Raw genomic sequence first — 18083 nt, 5'->3', positions numbered from 1 at the left:
AGCGTGCCGCGCCGCCGGCGCAATGCTCTGGGCGGCCAAGCAGCGCAGCTGCAGAGCCTGGCCTGACCCAGTGCTCTGTGCTGCGCGGTGGCGTGGCTGGCTCCAGCCCGGCGGCGCGACTGTAGCGCCACCAGTCACTGGTGCTCCAGGCAGCATGGTAAGGGGGCAGGAAGCGGGGGACTGGATAGAGAGCAGGGGGGTTGAATGGGGGCAGGGGTCCTGGGGGGCAGTCAGGAAGGAGGGGGGGTTGGAGGGGGTGGAGAGGGGCAATCAGGAGTGGGGGTTCCAGAGGTGGTCAGGGGACAGGGGTGTGTGGATGGGGCAGGGGTCCCGGGGGGTGGGGGGGAAGGATTAAGGGGGCGAGAAGCAGGGTGGGGGGAAATAGGGGCAGGAGCCGGGCCATGCCTGGCTGTTTGAGGAGGCACAGCCTTCCCCTAACCGGCCCTCCATACAATTTCCGAAACCCGATGCGGCCCTCAGGCGAAAAAGTTTGCCCGCCCCTGCTCTAAAGGATCTTAAGCCTGTTAGGAGTATTTTAAGAAAAAGATGAGATCTCAGACAATCTGCTTTGCTTGGATCTAATCTCAGTTCTGCACAAGCCAGACAGAAAATGTACAAATTTACCTTTAGAACTTTCTTCAGCACGAGAAGTGCAAGTGACTTGTGTGTGAAACTCTCACGGTGCCCAAACAAACAAAGATTTCCCTGTCAGTCTGTCCACGTAAGTTTTTTTATGCTTTCCCCCGCCCCTCTCTAGGAGCCTGTTTTCCTTTCTCTCCCAGTTCAGTTTCGCTTTCAAGCCTTGCACCATCTGCTGGCTGGCTTCTGCCATAGTGCAGACCGCTTGTCAGCAGAACACCAGGAAGTCTGTTTATTTCAAATGTATTTTGTGGCTGGCTACAAATTTTAGCTATTTTGGGCCAAGGGGGAGAATGAATGTAAAAGCCGAAGGGCCCATGTAGAAACTGCTGTGCCAGCAGTCACCTCTTTCAAAATCCAGGGGCTGCAGCCTGGGAGTCCCTGCTGATCAGCACTACATGGGAAGTTTCTGTTAGTCTGTATCCACAAAAAGAACAGGAGTACTTGTGGCACCTTAGATGTGAGGGTGAACGAGCCACATCTACCAATGTGATATATGCCATCATATGCCAGCAATGCCCCTCTGCCCATTTCAACTGTCTTATCACGACAAAAGTATTTTTCCTCCTGCTGATAATAGCTCATCTTAATTAAATAGCCTCTTAGACTAACACAGCTGCTACTCTGAAACCTGTCATTTTACCGTAGTATCTGAGTTCTTCTGCCACAATCCTGCATCTTAACATTGGGGGTTGGGTCTAGTACACTTCCCTGAAGATCCTACAGTTTAATAGACTGGGGGTGGGATACCAGGAAATACCCTCCTCCTGAAGATCCCTGGGAGGGAAGATGTCAGGAGGCAGGTAAGGCTATGAGCAATCTTACTTGCAAATAGCAAAAGGTAGGTAGGCAAGGTTAGGGTATGTGTAGTCTCCCCCTGGGAAACCATGTGTGACAGGATGGGGGAGAGGGGTGAGGCCATGAACAGCTTCACCTGAGGTTGTGATGAAGGCTAGACCAATCAGCAACCTTGGTTATATTACATAGGTTCCCTATATAAACAACCTCAGAGCTGTACCAATTATAAATAATGCACCCCCAAATGAATATGGCACCTGGAACCCAAGAGGAACTCAGAGCATATTTATGGGTGGGCTACTGTCACAGGGCAGCAGTGAGTAAGAGTAGCTCACCGAACAAACAAAACAGAGTTATTTTCTCTTGCCAGGATTTAATGTTTTTGTAAATAAGCACAAGACACAATGGTCCCTCTCCGTTCTCATCTTTGCAGGGTGCTGTTAGAAAACCACGACATCGTGGTTTTCTGTCCAGGAGGGCTGACTATCCAGTCAGTGTTTCCTCAGGTCAAAGCCACCCTTTAGCCAGCCACACACACTCTCACTCTTCCTCCTCTTCCGATCTTGCAACTGTGCCCTGAAACTGAAATGAACACCATCTGCACTGATTCCTCATTAATCCATGCTGATCTCGCCTTGGTTTGCTCAGGAAGCACTCAACAGGTTCACTCTAGCTCAAAGAGCAAGGCCCTTTTCAAAAGCAGCTTCTAAGACCTCTCTTTGTTCCCCTTTTCTGCTGGGGAATTTCCCATGCTTCTCCAACCCCAACTCTCTGCAAGTGTAGCAACACAAACTGCAACTGTCACATTAGGAAATTCTGCCAGGGAGCACTTTATGCTACTACACAGGCAACCTGGGCAGAACCAGCTTCTGTTAGCTCGGCCAGTCTCTTTAGCATATACATTGTTCTGCCATGGCAGAGTCATTCAATGTTAACTACTCTTTTAATTGTTCTGGGGCCAGTCTGATTCAGTACACTGAGGAATACAGTTATACATAAAGTTAATTAATCAGAATTCATCAATTGTACACAGATGCCCCAAACCATCACAATATCCATATAAGCTAGGGCACTACTGATGCAAAATGGGCACAAATGGGAAAACTAGCTCCAGGCTGCTGGCTTGTTTCTAGGAGAAAAGTTAATAGTCTTAGCCCAATTCCCGTTGAACAGGTATCAACATTACAAAACTCCTTACTAGGGCAGAGTCACCAAGAAAGCAGAGACAAATAAGCACAGAAATGGTTACTCACGCTGTGCAGTAACTACGGTTCTTTGAGATGTGTTCCTTCCCCACCCCCATGGGTGCATCATTCTAGGTGTGCTTGTGTGACTTGCACCTTTGATCAGAGATTTCTCATAGCAGTGTCTGTTCTGCCCGTGCATGTTACTCAGTCTTGTGACCTATGGCATTGCTATATAGCATGGCACAGGTGAACTGCCCTCACTTCCTTCTCTATAGCAAAGCCCTATAGCAGAGACATCCAAAGGAGAGGGGAAGGAGAGTGGTTAGTGGGGCATCCATGGGCAGGGTCGGCTCTAGGCACCAGCAAAACAAGCAGGTGCTTGGGGCAGCACATTTGCAGGGGGCGGCATTCTGGCCATCCATCCTTTTTTTTTTTTTTTTTCCCCAAACACACTTCCTACCCTCTCGCAACACTGCAGAAATGGAGAACTCATGGGACCCTGGGAGCTGTAGTTCCTTGCCTAGCTCCCTGCCTATAGAGCCAGCCCTGGAGCAGGGAAAGAACTACATTTCCCAGCAATCCCTTGGCAGCTATCAACAGGAAAGGGAGGGAGGTAGCTGAGCCCATGCTGCAGCTTGCTGTGAATGGAGAGCTGGCTGCTAGAATGGGGTGGCACGGTGAGTGGGGGACAAGTGTGCCCAGCCCAAGGAGTAGAAGACTTCCCCAGACTGGATTAGGGATACTGGTGTGACCTCACCTTGCAGCCCCCCAAAGAAGGAATTGGGTGGACTAAAGGGACAGTGCGCCTCTCTATCTGAAGGCTAGCAAGGAAAGTACGTGGATCCCACTAGAATTTAAAATGAAAAGTAAGGGAGGGGAGGCTCTGCTAGAGGACCTGGGCAGCTTTAGATACAGTACCAGGCATGTAGCAGGATTTCCACTTCTGAGCCATGGAAGCAGAAATTGACTTTTCCTTTCCAGATTTAGCTAATATTCAGAAAGGGAATCTAGCACCTGCCTTCCAGATTTGAACACCCTCAAAATTCAGGAGTGCTCAAGCTCAATTTGGGCAGCTGTTACTTCATTTCCCCCAAATCAAATATACTGATCCACTGTAACTTGCTGTAGAAAAAGTAGGATAAAATTGAGCAAGAAATGCTTTCCAGTGATTTTTAGGACTGGAATTGCTATTTTTAACAGCCATTGCTTTTTTTTTTAATAGTTTTATTTGTTTAAAAGGAAGATAGTGATTGCATTGGCAAATTCCCCATAGAAACAAAGAGTGGAACAAAAGAATAATAAAGGCACCTCAACTTTTCCTCATTTATGTAGGACAGTCTTATAATATGCATCCAGACATCCTCCAATCACACAAGCTGAAACTTGTTCCACTTTACTGCAGTTCTGTAACCATATGAGAACCAATCCTGTCTGTGTTCTGTGCACATCCAAAATTCCTGCTGAATGACCCGCCCTGGGAGCGAGTTACCAGTGACCCAGGGCTGGGACAGCAGGAGGGTGCAGGTTGGAGGGGGGGAGCCCAGGGCTGGGGCAGCAAGGAGCGGGGGGGGGGTGAGGGCAGCCCAGGGCTGGGATGGGGGGCAGCCAAAATTTTTTTTGCTTGGGGCGGCAAAAAACCTAGAGCCGGCTCTGTCCATGGGGACTCATCAAAGAACCATAGTTACCACACAGGGTGAGTAACCCCTTCTTCGAGTAGTGTCCCCATGAATGCTCCACTCTAGGTGACTACTGATCAGTTCCCTCTAAGATGGAGGGGGCTTTGGAGTTGAGTCCAGTGTGAAAGAAAGTACAGCCAAGTTGAACACAGTATTGGAAGCAGAGTCGTGAGTTACTGCATAGTGTTCAAATGTATGTACAGAAGCCCAAGTTGCGGCTGTACATATTTCAATGCTGGGAACACTTCTGAGAAAGGCTGTAGAGATGGAAATGGATCTCGCACAATGAGTTCATAAGTCCAAAGGTGTTTGAATATTACAAGCAGAGGCAACCTGGACAGTGGAGGGGGGTGGTGGTGGTGGAGTGAGGGCAGAGGCTTCAGCAGTGTTACTGAGCATGCTCAGTACAAGCCAAGCAGCAAATCTGGGGGGCGGGACAACCCTGCCTGCTCCCCCACGCGTCCCCTCTGATTACAAGATTCGTAGCAAAAACTAATGCAGTTGGATAGCCACTTGGAAAGTCTTTGTTTAGAGATTGCAGAACTTTTTGTTCTATTTGCGAGCAAGAGAAACAATTTGGGAGTCTTTCTGAAGGGTTTAGTCCTGTCAAGATAGAAAACCAGGGATCTCCTGCTGCCAAGGGTGTGTAACAATGCCTCTTGTCTATAGAGGTGAGATTTAGGATGGAAAAGTGGTAGGTGAATGGGTTGGTTACTATAGAATTCATAGGAAATTTGTATTAGAAATGTGGGGTGTGATCATAATGTGACCTTATCCTTAAAAAATACTGCAAAAGGGGGATATGCCATAAGGGCCCCTATTTCCCCAACCTGTCACACCGATGTGATGGCTATCAGGAATTCTGTTTTCATTGATAAAGGGAGCAAATTGTAGTCTTGTAAGGCATTTAACAACCAGATTGAGGCCACAATTGGCATATGACACTTGATTGGCAGAAAGAGATTTCCAAGCCCCTTGAAGAACCTCATTGTTGTTGGGTGAGCAAAAACGGAATAACTATTGGCGCATGGAAAGCCATGATGGCTGCTACGTGGACTCTAATGGAGCTCAACAACAGCCCTGAGCTTTAGAGTGATAGAATACAGTCCAGTATATCTGGCAGCGATGAGGTTGTCAGGGGAGTATGTTTGAGATCACACCAAGAGACAAATCTTGTCCATTTTTGAGAGTACGTATAGTAGGGTTACCATATTTAACAAATAAAAAAAAGAGGACCCTCCACGGGGCCCTGCCCCCGCCCATTTCCCACCCCCAGCCTCGCCCCAACTCCGCCCCTTCCCCGCCCCCTCCTCCCTCCCACTCCCAGTCACACGAAAAGGGCTGCCCGAGTGCTACCGGCTTCACGGTTTGCCGGGCAGCCCCCAGACCCTGCGCCCCCCCAGCGCAGCTGGAGCCCGGGAGGGGAAGCGCCCAGCTGGGGGCGCAGGTGCTGGAGGCTGCCTGGCAAACCGTGAAGCCGGTAGCGCTCGGGCAGCCCCCATGCCTCCGGACCCTGCGCCCCCAGCCGGGCACTTCCCCTCCCGGGCTCCGGCGGCGCAGGGTCCGGAGGCATGGGGGCTGCCCGAAGCCGGTAGCGCTCGGGCAGCTCGGCTCTTAAACAGAGCCGAAGAGTCAGGGGAGGAGCAGAGCAACCGCGGGCGGGGAAGTGCCCGGCTGACATTTTCCCCGGACATGTTCGGCTTTTTGGCAATTCCCCCCGGACGGGGGTTTGATTACCAAAAAGCCAGACATGTCCGGGAAAAACCGGACGTATGGTAACCCTAACGTATAGTGAGAAAATGATTACTAACCTTCTTGTAATTGTTCTTCAAGATGTGTTGCTTATGTCCATTCCAATCAGGTGTGCGCGCGTGCTGCGTGCACGGCAACCGGAAAAGTTTTCCCCTAGCAGCTACCCATCGGGTCGGACTGGGCACCCCCTGGGGTTGCGCCTTCAGGGCCCTGTTGACCCGCCACCCCCTCAGTTCCTTCTTGCCAGCTACTCCCACAGAGGGGTAAGGAGGGTGGGTATTGGAATGCACATGAGCAACACATCTTGAAGAACAACAGTTACGAGGTTAGTAACCATTTTTTCTTCTTCGAGTGATTGCTCATGTCAATTCCAATCAGGTGATTCCCAAGCCTAAGCTTTGGAGGCGGGGTCAGAACTTAAATGTTTGCTGTCTGGAGCACCGCTCTACCAAAGACTGCATCGTCTCTGACCTGCTGGGTAATTGCATAATGTGATGTGAAAGTATGAATGGAGGACGACATTGCTGCTCTGCATATTTCCTGAGTTGAAACACATGCCATGGATACTGTTGACGAAGGCTGAACCCTAGTGGAGTGCGCTGTAAGCGGAGGGGCCGATACCTTCACCAGGTCGTAGCACCTGCTTAGGATAAAAAAGTGGGAGAAAGATGTCCTGGTTTATGTGAAAGTGAGAAACAACTTTAGGGAGGAATGCTGGATGCGGTCTGAGCTGAACCTTGTCCTTATAGAACACAGAGTAAGGAGGCTCCGATGTTACGGCCTTGAGCACAGACGCCTGGCTGAAGTTATTGCTAGCAGAAACGCCACCTTGTGTAAGAGGTACAGCAGAGAACATGTCACCAGTGGTTCAAAAGGTGGCCTCATTAGTCTGGAAAAGACCAGATTGAGGTCTCAGGCTGGGACCGGTTGTTGGACATGTGGGTATAACCTGTCGAGACCTTTCAGGAAATGGCTGACCACAGGGTTGGCAAAGACCGACCGGCCCTCTGCGCCTAGATGGAAGGCAGAAATGGTGGTCAACTGACCCTTTATTAATGACATGGACAGCCCCTGCTGCTTAAGATGAAGAAGGTAGTCCAGTATAAGGGATATGGACACGAGCATTGGTGACGGACGGTGTTGCACCAACCAGACTGAAAATCTCTTCCATTTGGCCAAGTAGGTAGCCCTGGTAGAGGGTTTCCTGTTGCCTAGGAGGACTTGCCTGACAGGGTCCGAACAAGTGAGCTCCCTCGGGTTCAGCCATGGAGCTTCCATGCTGTGAGGTGAAATGACTTGAGGTTTGGGTGCTGGAGATGGCAGTGATCTGCGTTATCAAGTCCAGGAAGAGCAACAAGGTGATTGGGGCTTCCACAGACATGCCGAGGAGACGTGTACCAGTATTGACAGGGCTAGGCTGGAGCTATAAATATCACCAAGGCCTCGTCCCTTCAAACCTTGAGGAGCACCTTGTGAATGAGAGGGAATGCATACAAGAGGTGGCTCTCCCAGGGAAGAAGGAACGCATCCGTGATGGATCACGGGCTGTGAATCAGGAAGGAGCAAAACTTCTGGCACTTCCTGTTGCGTCATGTGGCAAACAGGTCTATCTGGGGAAAGCACCACTGTTGGAAGATTGGTCCCTGCTCCTGGATGTCGCGAACTCACTTGTGGGCACAGAAGGACCTACTGAGATAGTCTGCCAACTTGTTCTGTACTCTGGGGAGGTATGATGTTTCCAGGTGTATTGAATGAGCTACACAGAAGTCCCACAGCTTGAGGGCTTCCTGGCAAAGGGGAGAGGAGTGTGCACCCCTCTGTTTGTTTATATAAAACATTGCTGTGGTGTTGTCTGTCATAACCAATACAGATTTCCCTTCCAGATGAACTCGGAAGGTTTGGCATACTAGGTGGACTGCTCTCAGCTCTCTGACGTTGATGTGGAGAGCAAGCTCCACGTGAAACGAGAGAGACTGGTGTCCTGAGGTCTCCCAGATGTGCACCCCACCCCAAGGCTGATGTGTCTGTCACCAATAAGAGGAATGGCTGAGGTCTGGTGAAGGGAACTCCTGCATATACCACCTGCGGGTCAAGCCACCACAGGAGGGAGACGAGGGTCGGGCGACTCCACAATCGGAGCAGCTGGAGTCTGAGCCTGGTGTGCTGTACCACATAGGTACAAGCAGCCCTGTGTCCCAGAAACTTCAGGCAATTCCTTGCAGTTTTGGTAGGGAACTGCCTGAGACTTCGAATAATGTCGCCCAGGGCCCAGAACCGCGATTCCAGGAGGAATGCCCTGGCCTGCATGGAGTCCAGGACTGGCCCTTATAAACTCTATCCACTGAACCGGGGACAGAGTTGACTTTGGCACATTCAAGGGAAGGCCCAGTTTGTCAAAAGTTGCTGTTATGAACCTGACTTGTGCCTCCACTTGCTCCCTGTAGCGGCCCTTGATCAGCCAGTTGTCGAGGTATGGAAACATCTGTACCTGTCACCTGCAAGGAATGTGGCCATGACTGTTCCTGTGCCATGCATTTGGTAAATATTTGAGGCACTGCTGAGAGGCCGAACGGGAGGACTGTGAACTGATAGTGATTGTGATTCACCACAAACCTAAGGTACCTTCTGTGGGATGGTGTGATTGCAATATGAAAGTATGTGTCCTTCAAGTTGAGGGCAGCATACCAGTCCCCTGGATCCAAGGAAGGGATAATGGAGACCATGCGAAATTTCAGTTTATTCATGAACCTGTTGAGCTCTTGCAGGTCTAGGATGGGCCTGAGGCCGCCGTTGGCTTTCGGTAATAGGAAATACCGGGCATAGAAGCCCTTGCCCTTCAGCTCCTGAGGAACCTCTTCCACTGCCCCCAGCACTAGGAGTGAGTGCACCTCCTCTATTAGGAGTTGTTCGTGAGAAGGGTCCCTGAAGGACAGGGAAAAGTGGGGGTGGAAGGGCAGAGAATTGGAGGGAGTATCCCCTTCTACCATGCAGAGTACCCAGCGGTCTGATGTAATAAGGGAGCATGAGGGGTAGAAAGGGGACAATCTGGACAAGAACGTAAGGCTGGGTGGATCCAGTGTTTGGGCTGGTACACCGTCCTTGAGCACACCTTCAAAAAGAGCTGCTTCTGGCCTGAAGATGGCTTTGACTGACCAGACCCCTGGCCTGAGGAAGGGTGGGGCCTCTTCCTGTTTCTGTTCTTCCATCAGGAACCATCCTGCCTACTGTGTGACTGGTAGAATCGCGGCGGACACTGGCCTAAAATGTTTCCGCTATGTAGCGGGGGCATGGAGGCCAAGGGACTTGAGAGGGGCCCTTGAATCCTTCAGGGTATGAAGCCTTATGTCCGTTTTTTCAGAAAAGAGGGCCAAACCCTCAAAAGGGAGGTCCTGTATGGTTGCTTGTAAGGGAGGCCAGAGACCTGGCCACGTCCGCTCCAACCAGGGCCGCTTGCAGGGGGGGCACAGGCAATGAGCTTGCCCTCTTCTACCAGAGCAGAAAACTCTGTGTGGGAGTCCTGTGGCAGCAGCTCCGCAAACTTTGCTATTGCACCGCAGGTGTTGTAGCTATACCTGCTAACAATGGCCTGCTGGTTTGAGATGCAGAGCTGCAACTCCCCGGTTGAATAGATCTTCCTCCTGAACAGATCTAGTTTTTTAGCCTCTCAGTTTTTTGGGGAGGGCCCCTGGTAGCCCTGGCGCTTGTGTTGGTCGGCTGTGTCTATGACTAGGAAGTCTGGCAGGAGGGTAGGTATACAAATGTTCGTACCCCTTGGAAGGTACGAAGTACCACCTCTTGTTCCTCTTTGCTGTGGGGGGGAAGGAGGCCGCGGTCTGCCATGATGTCTTGGTGGTATCACTGATGGTCTTGATCGGTGGCAAGGCATTGCAGGCAGGCCCCTGGAGGGGGTGAGGATGTCCACCATGGGGTCACAGAGGGTCCTGTGGCACTTTTAAGACTAACAGAAGAATTGGGAGCATAAGCTTTCGTGGGTAAGAATCTCACTTCTTGCATCGGAAGAAGTGAGGTTCTTACCCACGAAAGCTTATGCTCCCAATTCTTCTGTTAGTCTTAAAGGTGTCACAGGACCCTCTGTTGCTTTTTACAGATTCAGACTAACACGGCTACCCCTCTGATACTTGATACCATGGGGTCGGCATCCAACACCACTTCCTTCACCTGGATGCTCAGGTTCTGTGCCACCCGTTGCAGCAATTGCTGCAAGACCTTGCTATCTTCCAAAGCCGGGGCCATTGACGTGCCTGCCACGACCTTGTTCGGGGAGGACAAAGATGAGAGCCCCGCAGGTAGTGGGCCCTGCTCACTGCCCTTGGTCCGAGGCGGTCTCGTGGTGCCCGATGCCCTCGTGTTGCGAGCATCGGGAGGAATGGTGCAGACTCTGAAGGTGGAGCCGGAGCTGCCGGTGCTGTGGATATCGCAGACATCAGTGCCGAAAGCATCAGCGCTGAGGGTGCCGCTGGTGCTGATGCCCCAACTGCTGACTGAGTTATTGCTAACGCCGATGCTCCTGGGGCCGCCGCCATCTGTGGCTGCACAAAGGACGCTGAGGTCACTGACGCTGATCTGGAGTGCAACCCCTGGCTCTGTCCCTGGGTCTGGTGAAATGACCTGGGCAGCCAGAAGGGCCACTGGGTCCGGGCCTTCCACTGGCCCAGCCACAGCGCGGGGTAGGGCTAGCAATCACACCGGGACCTGGACTTCCTGCTGCTGCTGGAGAATACAAGTCCTCCTCCAATGACGCCGAATAGGATGACCATGGAGGAGCCGTGCTCACAGGTGCTGGTGATCCGTACTGTGGGCGGGGGACCAGTGCAGCTCCCCCGTGTGGGCAGCCCGTGCTGGGGAATGATGCGCAGGCGATGAGGAGTGCCACGCCATCATTGCTGACTTGCCCCTCGATGGTACCAGTGGACGAATCAGCACCAGAGACTTGTCATGCCTCGGGGAGGAAGATGGCAGCGTGAGCTCCAGCAAGTCCCAAGCAGCCTCAAATGCCTCTGGCATGGAGGCCAGCTGCAGCTCTCGGCTCTGTCGGGCCAGAGAGCGGTGGGGGTCCGGACTCGACTGAACCTCCAAGGGGGCAGGAGTTGACACGACCCTGGTAGGCAGTGGGGCAGAGGCGTGGCCCGACTCGGGTCTCACGGTGGTAGGCTCTTTAGGTTTGGCCGGGGGAGAGCGGCCCCTCTCCAGCCTCTTTTTCTTCTGGGGCACCGGGGATTGAGACCGGTGTCTCCCTGTGGCCTGCATCTTGTTGGCAGAGCTGTGGTGGTGCCAAGGGTCTGTAGAGGAGTCCTTCTCGGCACCGACTCGTGCGCCGCCAGTGCACGTCACACCAAGGAAGAGGTGCTCAGAGTCGGCTCTGTCGAGCCAGGGTCCAATTGCAGACAGTTTGCGGCCTCCATCAGGAGGATCTTAAGGTGCTGCTCCTGGTCTTTAAGGGTTCTCCAGCGAAACCCCCTGCAGATCCTGCAGCACTCCTTCAGGTGGCTCTCCCCCAAACACTTCAGACACAAAGTGTGCGGTTTCACTCCTAGGCATACACTTGCAGTGGTTTCCCCAGGAATTGAAATTAGTCGGGGGGGGGTGTCCAAATTTACAGGGAGGGGTGTCAGGACTGATGAGATAGATAAAAGAGATATGAATAAAGTAAAAGTTTTGTTAGGATAATGCAAATTTAACATAAGGGTAATGCAAGTTACAACACAACACAACAGGTCTAGATTTCTAAAAATATATAAATTTAAAAAATGTATTTAATTTAAATTGACTTTTGAAAAGTAAGCCATCATGGGATAAGAGGGAAGTCCTCTCATGGATCAGTAACTGGTTAAAAGATGGGAAACAAAGAGTAAGAATAAATTATCAGTTTTCAGGGGGGCTGTCTGTAAGCGAGGACTGGCCTGTCTCCCAAGGTCTGTGAGAGTGAGGGATCATTTTCCAGGATAGGTTGTAGATCGTGGATGATGCGCTGGAGGGGTTTTAGCTGGGGGCTGTACATGATGGCTAGTGGTGGTCTGTTATATTCCTTGTTGGGCCTGTCCTGTAGTAGGTGATTTCTGGGTACCTGTCTCGCTCTGTCATTCTTTCCTCACTTCCCCAAGTGGGTATTGTAGTTTTAAGAATGCTTGTTAAAGATCTTGTAGGTGTTTTGCTCCAATCCCACAGACAGACAATGTGGTTGTATCTCAGGAAGTTGGGTGTGTCTCAAAGATAGCTAGGAGTTCTGGTAGCGTAGGGTCTGAGGAGAGAGTCCACATAGCCAGATCAGATTGCTGTAAGAGTGGCAATGCCTGAGATGATGGGGCGTCCAGGAATTCCAGATTTATGGATCTTGGGTAGCAGATAGAATACGCCTGATCGGGGCTCTAGGGGTGTGTCTGTGTAGATTTCTTCCCATGCTATAGCAGGGAGTTTCTTGAGCAGTTGGTGTAGTTGCTTTTGGTACTCCTCAGTGGGATCGGAGGATAGTGGCCTGTAGAATGTGGTGTTGGAGAGTTGCCTGGCAGCCTCCTGGTCATAATCTGACTTGTAAGCGAGGACAGGCTTATCTCCCAAGATCTGGGAGAGTGAGGGATCAGCTTTCAGGATAGGTTGTAGATCTTTGATGATGCGCTGGAGAGGTTTTAGTTGGGGGCTGAAGGTAATGGCTAGTGGCATTCTGTTATTTTTTATGTTGGGCCTGTCTTGTAGTAGGTGACTTCTAGATACTCTTCTGGCTCGGTCAATCTGTTTTTTTCACTTCAGCAGGTGAGAATTGTAGTTTTAAGAATGCTTGATAAAGATCTTGTAGGTGTTTGTCTCTGTCTGAGGGATTGGAGCAAATGCGGTTGTATCTTAGAGCTTGGCTGTAGACAATGGATCGTGTGGTGTGTCCTGGATGAAAGCTGGAGGCATGTAGGTAAGTATAGCGGTCAGTAGGTTTCCGGTATAGGGTGGTGTTTATGTGACCATCGCTTATTAGCACAGTAGTGTCAAGGAAATGGACCGCTTGTGTGGAGTGGTCTAGGCTGAGGTTGATGGTGGGATAGAAATTGTTGAAATCATGGTGGAATTACTCAGGGCTTCTTTTCCATGGGTCCAGATGATGAAGATGTCATCAATGTAGTGCAAGTAGAGTAGGGGCGTTAGGGGATGAGAGGTAAGGAAGCGTTGTTCTAAGTCAGCCATAAAAATGTTTGCATACTATGGGGCCATGCGGGTACCCATAGCAGTGCCACTGACTTGAAGGTATATATTGTCCCCAAATGTGAAATAGTTGTGGGTGAGGACAAAGTCGCAAAGTTCAGCCACCAGGTTTGGCATGTAACTAGTTAACAAAACTTGGGGGGATGTTGGGGAAATTTGGGGGGGCGTGTAGGGAAATCACTGTACACTTGCCACAGTCCTTGCAGGCTTTAAACCCAGGGGATTGCGGCATACCTTGCTGCTGGGAGAGCATTGTGGGGCGTGGTGGGCAACCCCAAAGAAAACTTATAGAACTAATCTACCACAAAGTAACTACTACAACTACAACTATTTAACAACTATATACACATGGATAGGACACTGCCAAAACATGCTTGCCAAGGCAAGTGCCAAAGGCGTTCCGGCTAACCATCAGTGGTGGAAAGAAGGAACCGAGGGAGTGGCAGGTCAGCAGGGCCCTATATTGAGTGCCATGAAGGCGTTACCCCAGGGGGTGCTGAGGCCAACCTGACAGATACTGCAAGGGGAAAAATTTACCCACTGCTGTGCATGCGGCACACGCACACCTGATTGGAATTGACATGAGCAATCACTTGAAGAATAGACCATTTTCTGCTGTGTAACAATATTCTTTTTACTCTTTTGAGCAGGTTGTTTCTCATCCCATGAGCCATTGACCAGCCACCATTTGAGATAAAGAACTCTGAGATTGGGGTGAAGAATCTTCCTGCCTTCCTGGGAGAGTAGATGTGGAATGGCCTGGAGAGTGATCAGTGAGTAAACAGCCAGCTGTATCAGCTAAGGAAACCATGTTTATCTGGGCCAGGTCAGAAGTATTATGACGACTCCAGCTTTGTCCTTCAGAGACTCCTGGAAAAGAGCGTCTAGTCTATAGGATAAGGAGGAGAACCCTGTACTAATATTTGGGAGACCGAGGCAAGGTGTTCATCAGAATCCTCTTTCTCCAATTCACTGTGAAATGGTGGAGCACCAGAAGAAAATGGAGGTGAAGTTGTCAGTCCCGGGCAAATTTCCAGAGATCTTAATGTTTCCGGTACTGAAAATACGTTGGAGCCAAGCAGTGGTGAGCCGTACATCTCAGATACAGTCAGGTCTCAGGGAAAACAAACCTCTTGCAGTACTAAGCATGCTGTCGGAACCAAGTCCATGCCGTGCACCAAAGTGATAGTGGTTGAGAGAGCTGATAGTATCGTGATTCTCGGCCATTCTGAGGGAAGTCCAGTTGGAGCCTGAGTGGGCTTCTTCAGTACTGAGTGAACAGAGGAAGAGCTCTTCTTGTCGCTTCGGTCCACCAATGTTATCAACGATTCCCCAGGCCTCAGACTTTGCAGTCTTTCGGTTTAGTGGTGCCCTCATGGGTACTGGATTGGAGAACAAAAGGTACTGAAGTCGAGGGGGTTACTTGAGACCGCAATTTTTTTTTTTAAGATAGATTCTCTATCTCAAGCGCTTGAGGGGCCATCTTTGGAAGTTTTATGAAAGGAATCTTGGCTCTTCCTCTTGGGCCTTCGAGGAGTGCATCTTGGAGACAGTGGAAGCAGCAGACTTACTCAGAGACCAGTGTACTGGGATGGGTCCCTGGGTTGGGTGAGAAGCTGGGTGCAAAGCTGGGTGCAGTGAACGCTCTATCATGAATGGACAATGTCTGATCTCCCTGTTTTTTGGCTCTAGATTTCAACACCAGACAGAAGTTTCATGTTGCCCCGAAGTGTGACTCCCTGAAGCAATGGATGCACCGGCAGTATCCATTGCTCACCAGGATTGCCTCCCAGCACAACAGACAGTGTTTGAAACCAGGAGAACCGAGCATAAGATGCTTCTAGTTCACTGGGAGGTTTTTATCCCCCCCCCCCCCAAAGTAGGAATCTAAAGACTGCTATTACTTACTAATTACTGGCTAATACTAAGAACTACTATAAAAACTACTAGAATAAAGACTAGGGCACAGTTGAGGTAAAACAACATGGACAAGTGCCAGAGGTCCACCTCAGGTGAGGCACCTGAAAAGAACTGAGGGCAGTTTGCCCATGCAGTGCTATATAACAATGGCACAGGGCACAAGACCGAGTAACACACATGCACAGGCTAAATGGACACTGCTATGAGAAATCTCCAATCAAAGGCACAGGTGGCTCAAGCACACCTAGAGTGGAGCACCCCTGGGGATCCTACTTGAAGACAAGAGCTAATCACTTCCTCTTTGTAGTTGCTTTCTCATTCAGGGTTGAAGCAGCACTCTGTTTGAGAGCTAAAAGGCATGGGCCAGCTGCTGAGAGTTTCAGAGTAGCAAACACACTCATTTCCTAGTATCCCTGAGAATCACAGCAGTTATGGTAAATCACCCAACAGAAAAGAGACCCAGTACATTAGTGGCCTTAAATGGATCCTACATTGGACTGGGAGCCAGTGCAGCATAGGAACCATCAGGTTGAGGCAGTCGCAAGTTTCCCTGTTAGTAGTGAATACCTCTTTGGTGTCAACCCTACCTACTGTATAGAACATTGCAATCATCCATGCCTGGAGGTAACAAATATGCATCCACTCTCTAAAACACATTCCAAATTCCACTGGCCTAGAAAGTTAAGAGCCAACCAGTTTGAACTGTAATTTAGCCATTTGACGGAAGCTTCATTAACAGAGCTTTTGAGTATGAATTACATGAAAAAAGTGAGCATACTCATTTTTGCACTCCACAGTGTGAAGACTGGTATAGACCAGGCAGAAGCTTCTGAACTAACAGCCACTATTTCTCTGCCCAATCCTGTTTCCATGTCACTCAGGGCAACTTACTTTTCATAGCTTCCCCTAAATCAGCAAATTTAAACAGTTAAAATTCAATTTTTTCCCCTCCTGCAATTCGAAGAGAGAAGCAAAAGCTATTCCCAGTACATGCCCTGTTTTAAAAGCACATTGTAGTCTGACTTACTCTTACAGTTCCAGATTTGCAGGTAGTTATCTTAGACTTACTGGGAGTTCTCTCATAGGACAGAAAGGCTGTTATGTGGGATTATGGATACGGTGTAAAGTACCTGCTCCAATTCTTGCCCTTCAAGGAATCAGGTGTATATGAACCTCTTTCCTTTCTGTCTCCTATGTTAATTTTCAATGCTTAGGTAGATGAACAAAAAAACATTGGCTTGTAAGTAATTCTTGGTGAGCTGTACATTTCTTATTTTTTTTGAACACCCATTGAAAACTTTATTGAATTAAAATGCCATGATTTTCAATCCATAGATTGATAGCATGCTGTTTTCTAACCCTCCCAGACAAGACAGTCATGTTTTGACAAAGACAAATTTTAGTGGTTGTAGTCCCAGACCTGAAGAGCTCCGTGTAAGCTTGTCTCTCTCACCAACAGAAGTTGGCCCAGAAAAAAGGTATTACCTCACGCACCTTGGTGCTCTAAAGATGAATCTTAGCAATTCTAATTAAGATAAATAAAGTTTTAGCTTGGGATTCAAATAACAATACAAAATATTTTGTTGGTCATTAACATTTAAAATCAAGTGGCAAATTCTTCTCTTTGTTAATCACTAATGAGTTGTAGAAGTGAGATTTTCCACTCAATCTACTGGCACAGGGACAAAATGCTAACCATAAGAAGTGGGCTGTAGTCCACGAAAGCTTATGCTCTAATAAATTTGTTAGTCTCTAAGGTGCCACAAGTACTCCTGTTCTTTTAACCATATATTGTCCCCTACAGGCAAGTTAGGTTAGCAGTAGACCTGCGCTTACACACACCAAGTGTCACCATCACAAAGAGGAGGAAAAACCGGAAGTGAGAGCTAATTCCTCCCACTCAACACTCAGCCACAGAGATTCTATTGAGGGGGACCGAGCAAACCAAAATGCATGGGATTCAGTTTTAATCTAAAACTATAACAGTCTTGCTTGAGACTAGTGGGTTCTTAATGAGTTCACCCAATAGCGTGCTTTCATATCATAGCACCCAAAGAAAGGCACTTTAGGAGTCTCATGGCCTGATACTCTGCCAATGTAAATGGGCCTTAATGTAAGTGGGATTAGGCCCCGATTGTATACTGTACCCAATAATTGTTCTCCTTTCTGCCCACCCCATTGCATGTTCTTCAGCAGCTAAAATAAATCAAGTATCATGCTCAAGTATCACAAGCGTGCATCACTCTGCACAAACAGCTCACATACATACAAACAAAAAATATTCCTGAAGTTCCAAATACATACAGCCGAGGGTATGAAACCATTTAAGCCAATACTAGAGAGGGTAGGAATTGAGACCTGAACTATTCCTGTGGAAACTTGTATTTAGCTTGTTGGACTGTCTCCAGGAAGACATAAGGGGAATGATATGGTAGCCTTCAAATTAAAGAATAATTATTTCCTGCTTATTCTATTGCCACTTATTTTTTTAAATAAAAATATCACCTTTGAACTCAAACAGGTTCAAGACCACTTTTAGACTATGAAGCCGTGCTCTATACCTTCTAACTTGTGGCTCTCAACTTATTTACCACTATGGACCACATAGGCAGCTCTCTAAGTATTATGTGGGCTGCATCCACACAATACATATATACTACCTGTATATCTACAAAAAGAGTAAGGTTTAGTATTTGTTATATGACAGCAATATGATTCAAATAGATATAGTACTTTTCACTTCAACATGGGCAAATGTCTACCAAAAGCATTTTAAACTAGCAAAATAAGTCAAAACATTGTAAAAAATAATTTGTCAGGGTGGCACAGCATGGTGAATTGCCACCCTCACTTCTGCGCTGCGGCTGGGCTGAGTACCCGGAGAGCATAGCTGCAGAGGCTGCCT

General features: G+C 49.1%; 1 protein-coding gene and 1 long non-coding RNA gene across 8 annotated transcripts in view; one reads left to right on the top strand and one right to left on the bottom strand.

The window, feature by feature from the left end:
- LOC101950860 (NACHT, LRR and PYD domains-containing protein 3-like) overlaps positions 1-781 on the bottom strand; it is a 52314-nt gene extending 51533 nt beyond the window's left edge. For 3 of the 7 annotated variants that reach the window (XM_042848534.2, XM_042848535.2, XM_042848536.2), the window contains exon 1: positions 625-752. The gene's annotated coding sequence lies outside the window, so the exon portion shown is untranslated. Of the gene's footprint in view, positions 1-624 lie in introns of all 7 variants that reach the window. The other 4 variants (XR_010599854.1, XM_005289542.5, XM_005289543.5 and 1 more) reach the window with 3 other exon arrangements.
- Positions 21-17646, top strand: LOC135982470 (uncharacterized). Its single transcript, XR_010599855.1, has 3 exons — positions 21-157; positions 13909-14659; positions 14951-17646. It is a non-coding gene; the product is annotated as an uncharacterized LOC135982470 (long non-coding RNA).
- The last annotated feature ends 437 nt before the right edge of the window (positions 17647-18083 follow it).

This window comes from Chrysemys picta, chromosome 3, assembly GCF_011386835.1.
Source record: "Chrysemys picta bellii isolate R12L10 chromosome 3, ASM1138683v2, whole genome shotgun sequence".
NCBI lineage: Eukaryota > Metazoa > Chordata > Testudines > Emydidae > Chrysemys > Chrysemys picta.
This window is presented reverse-complemented; position numbering and strand designations above follow the sequence as displayed.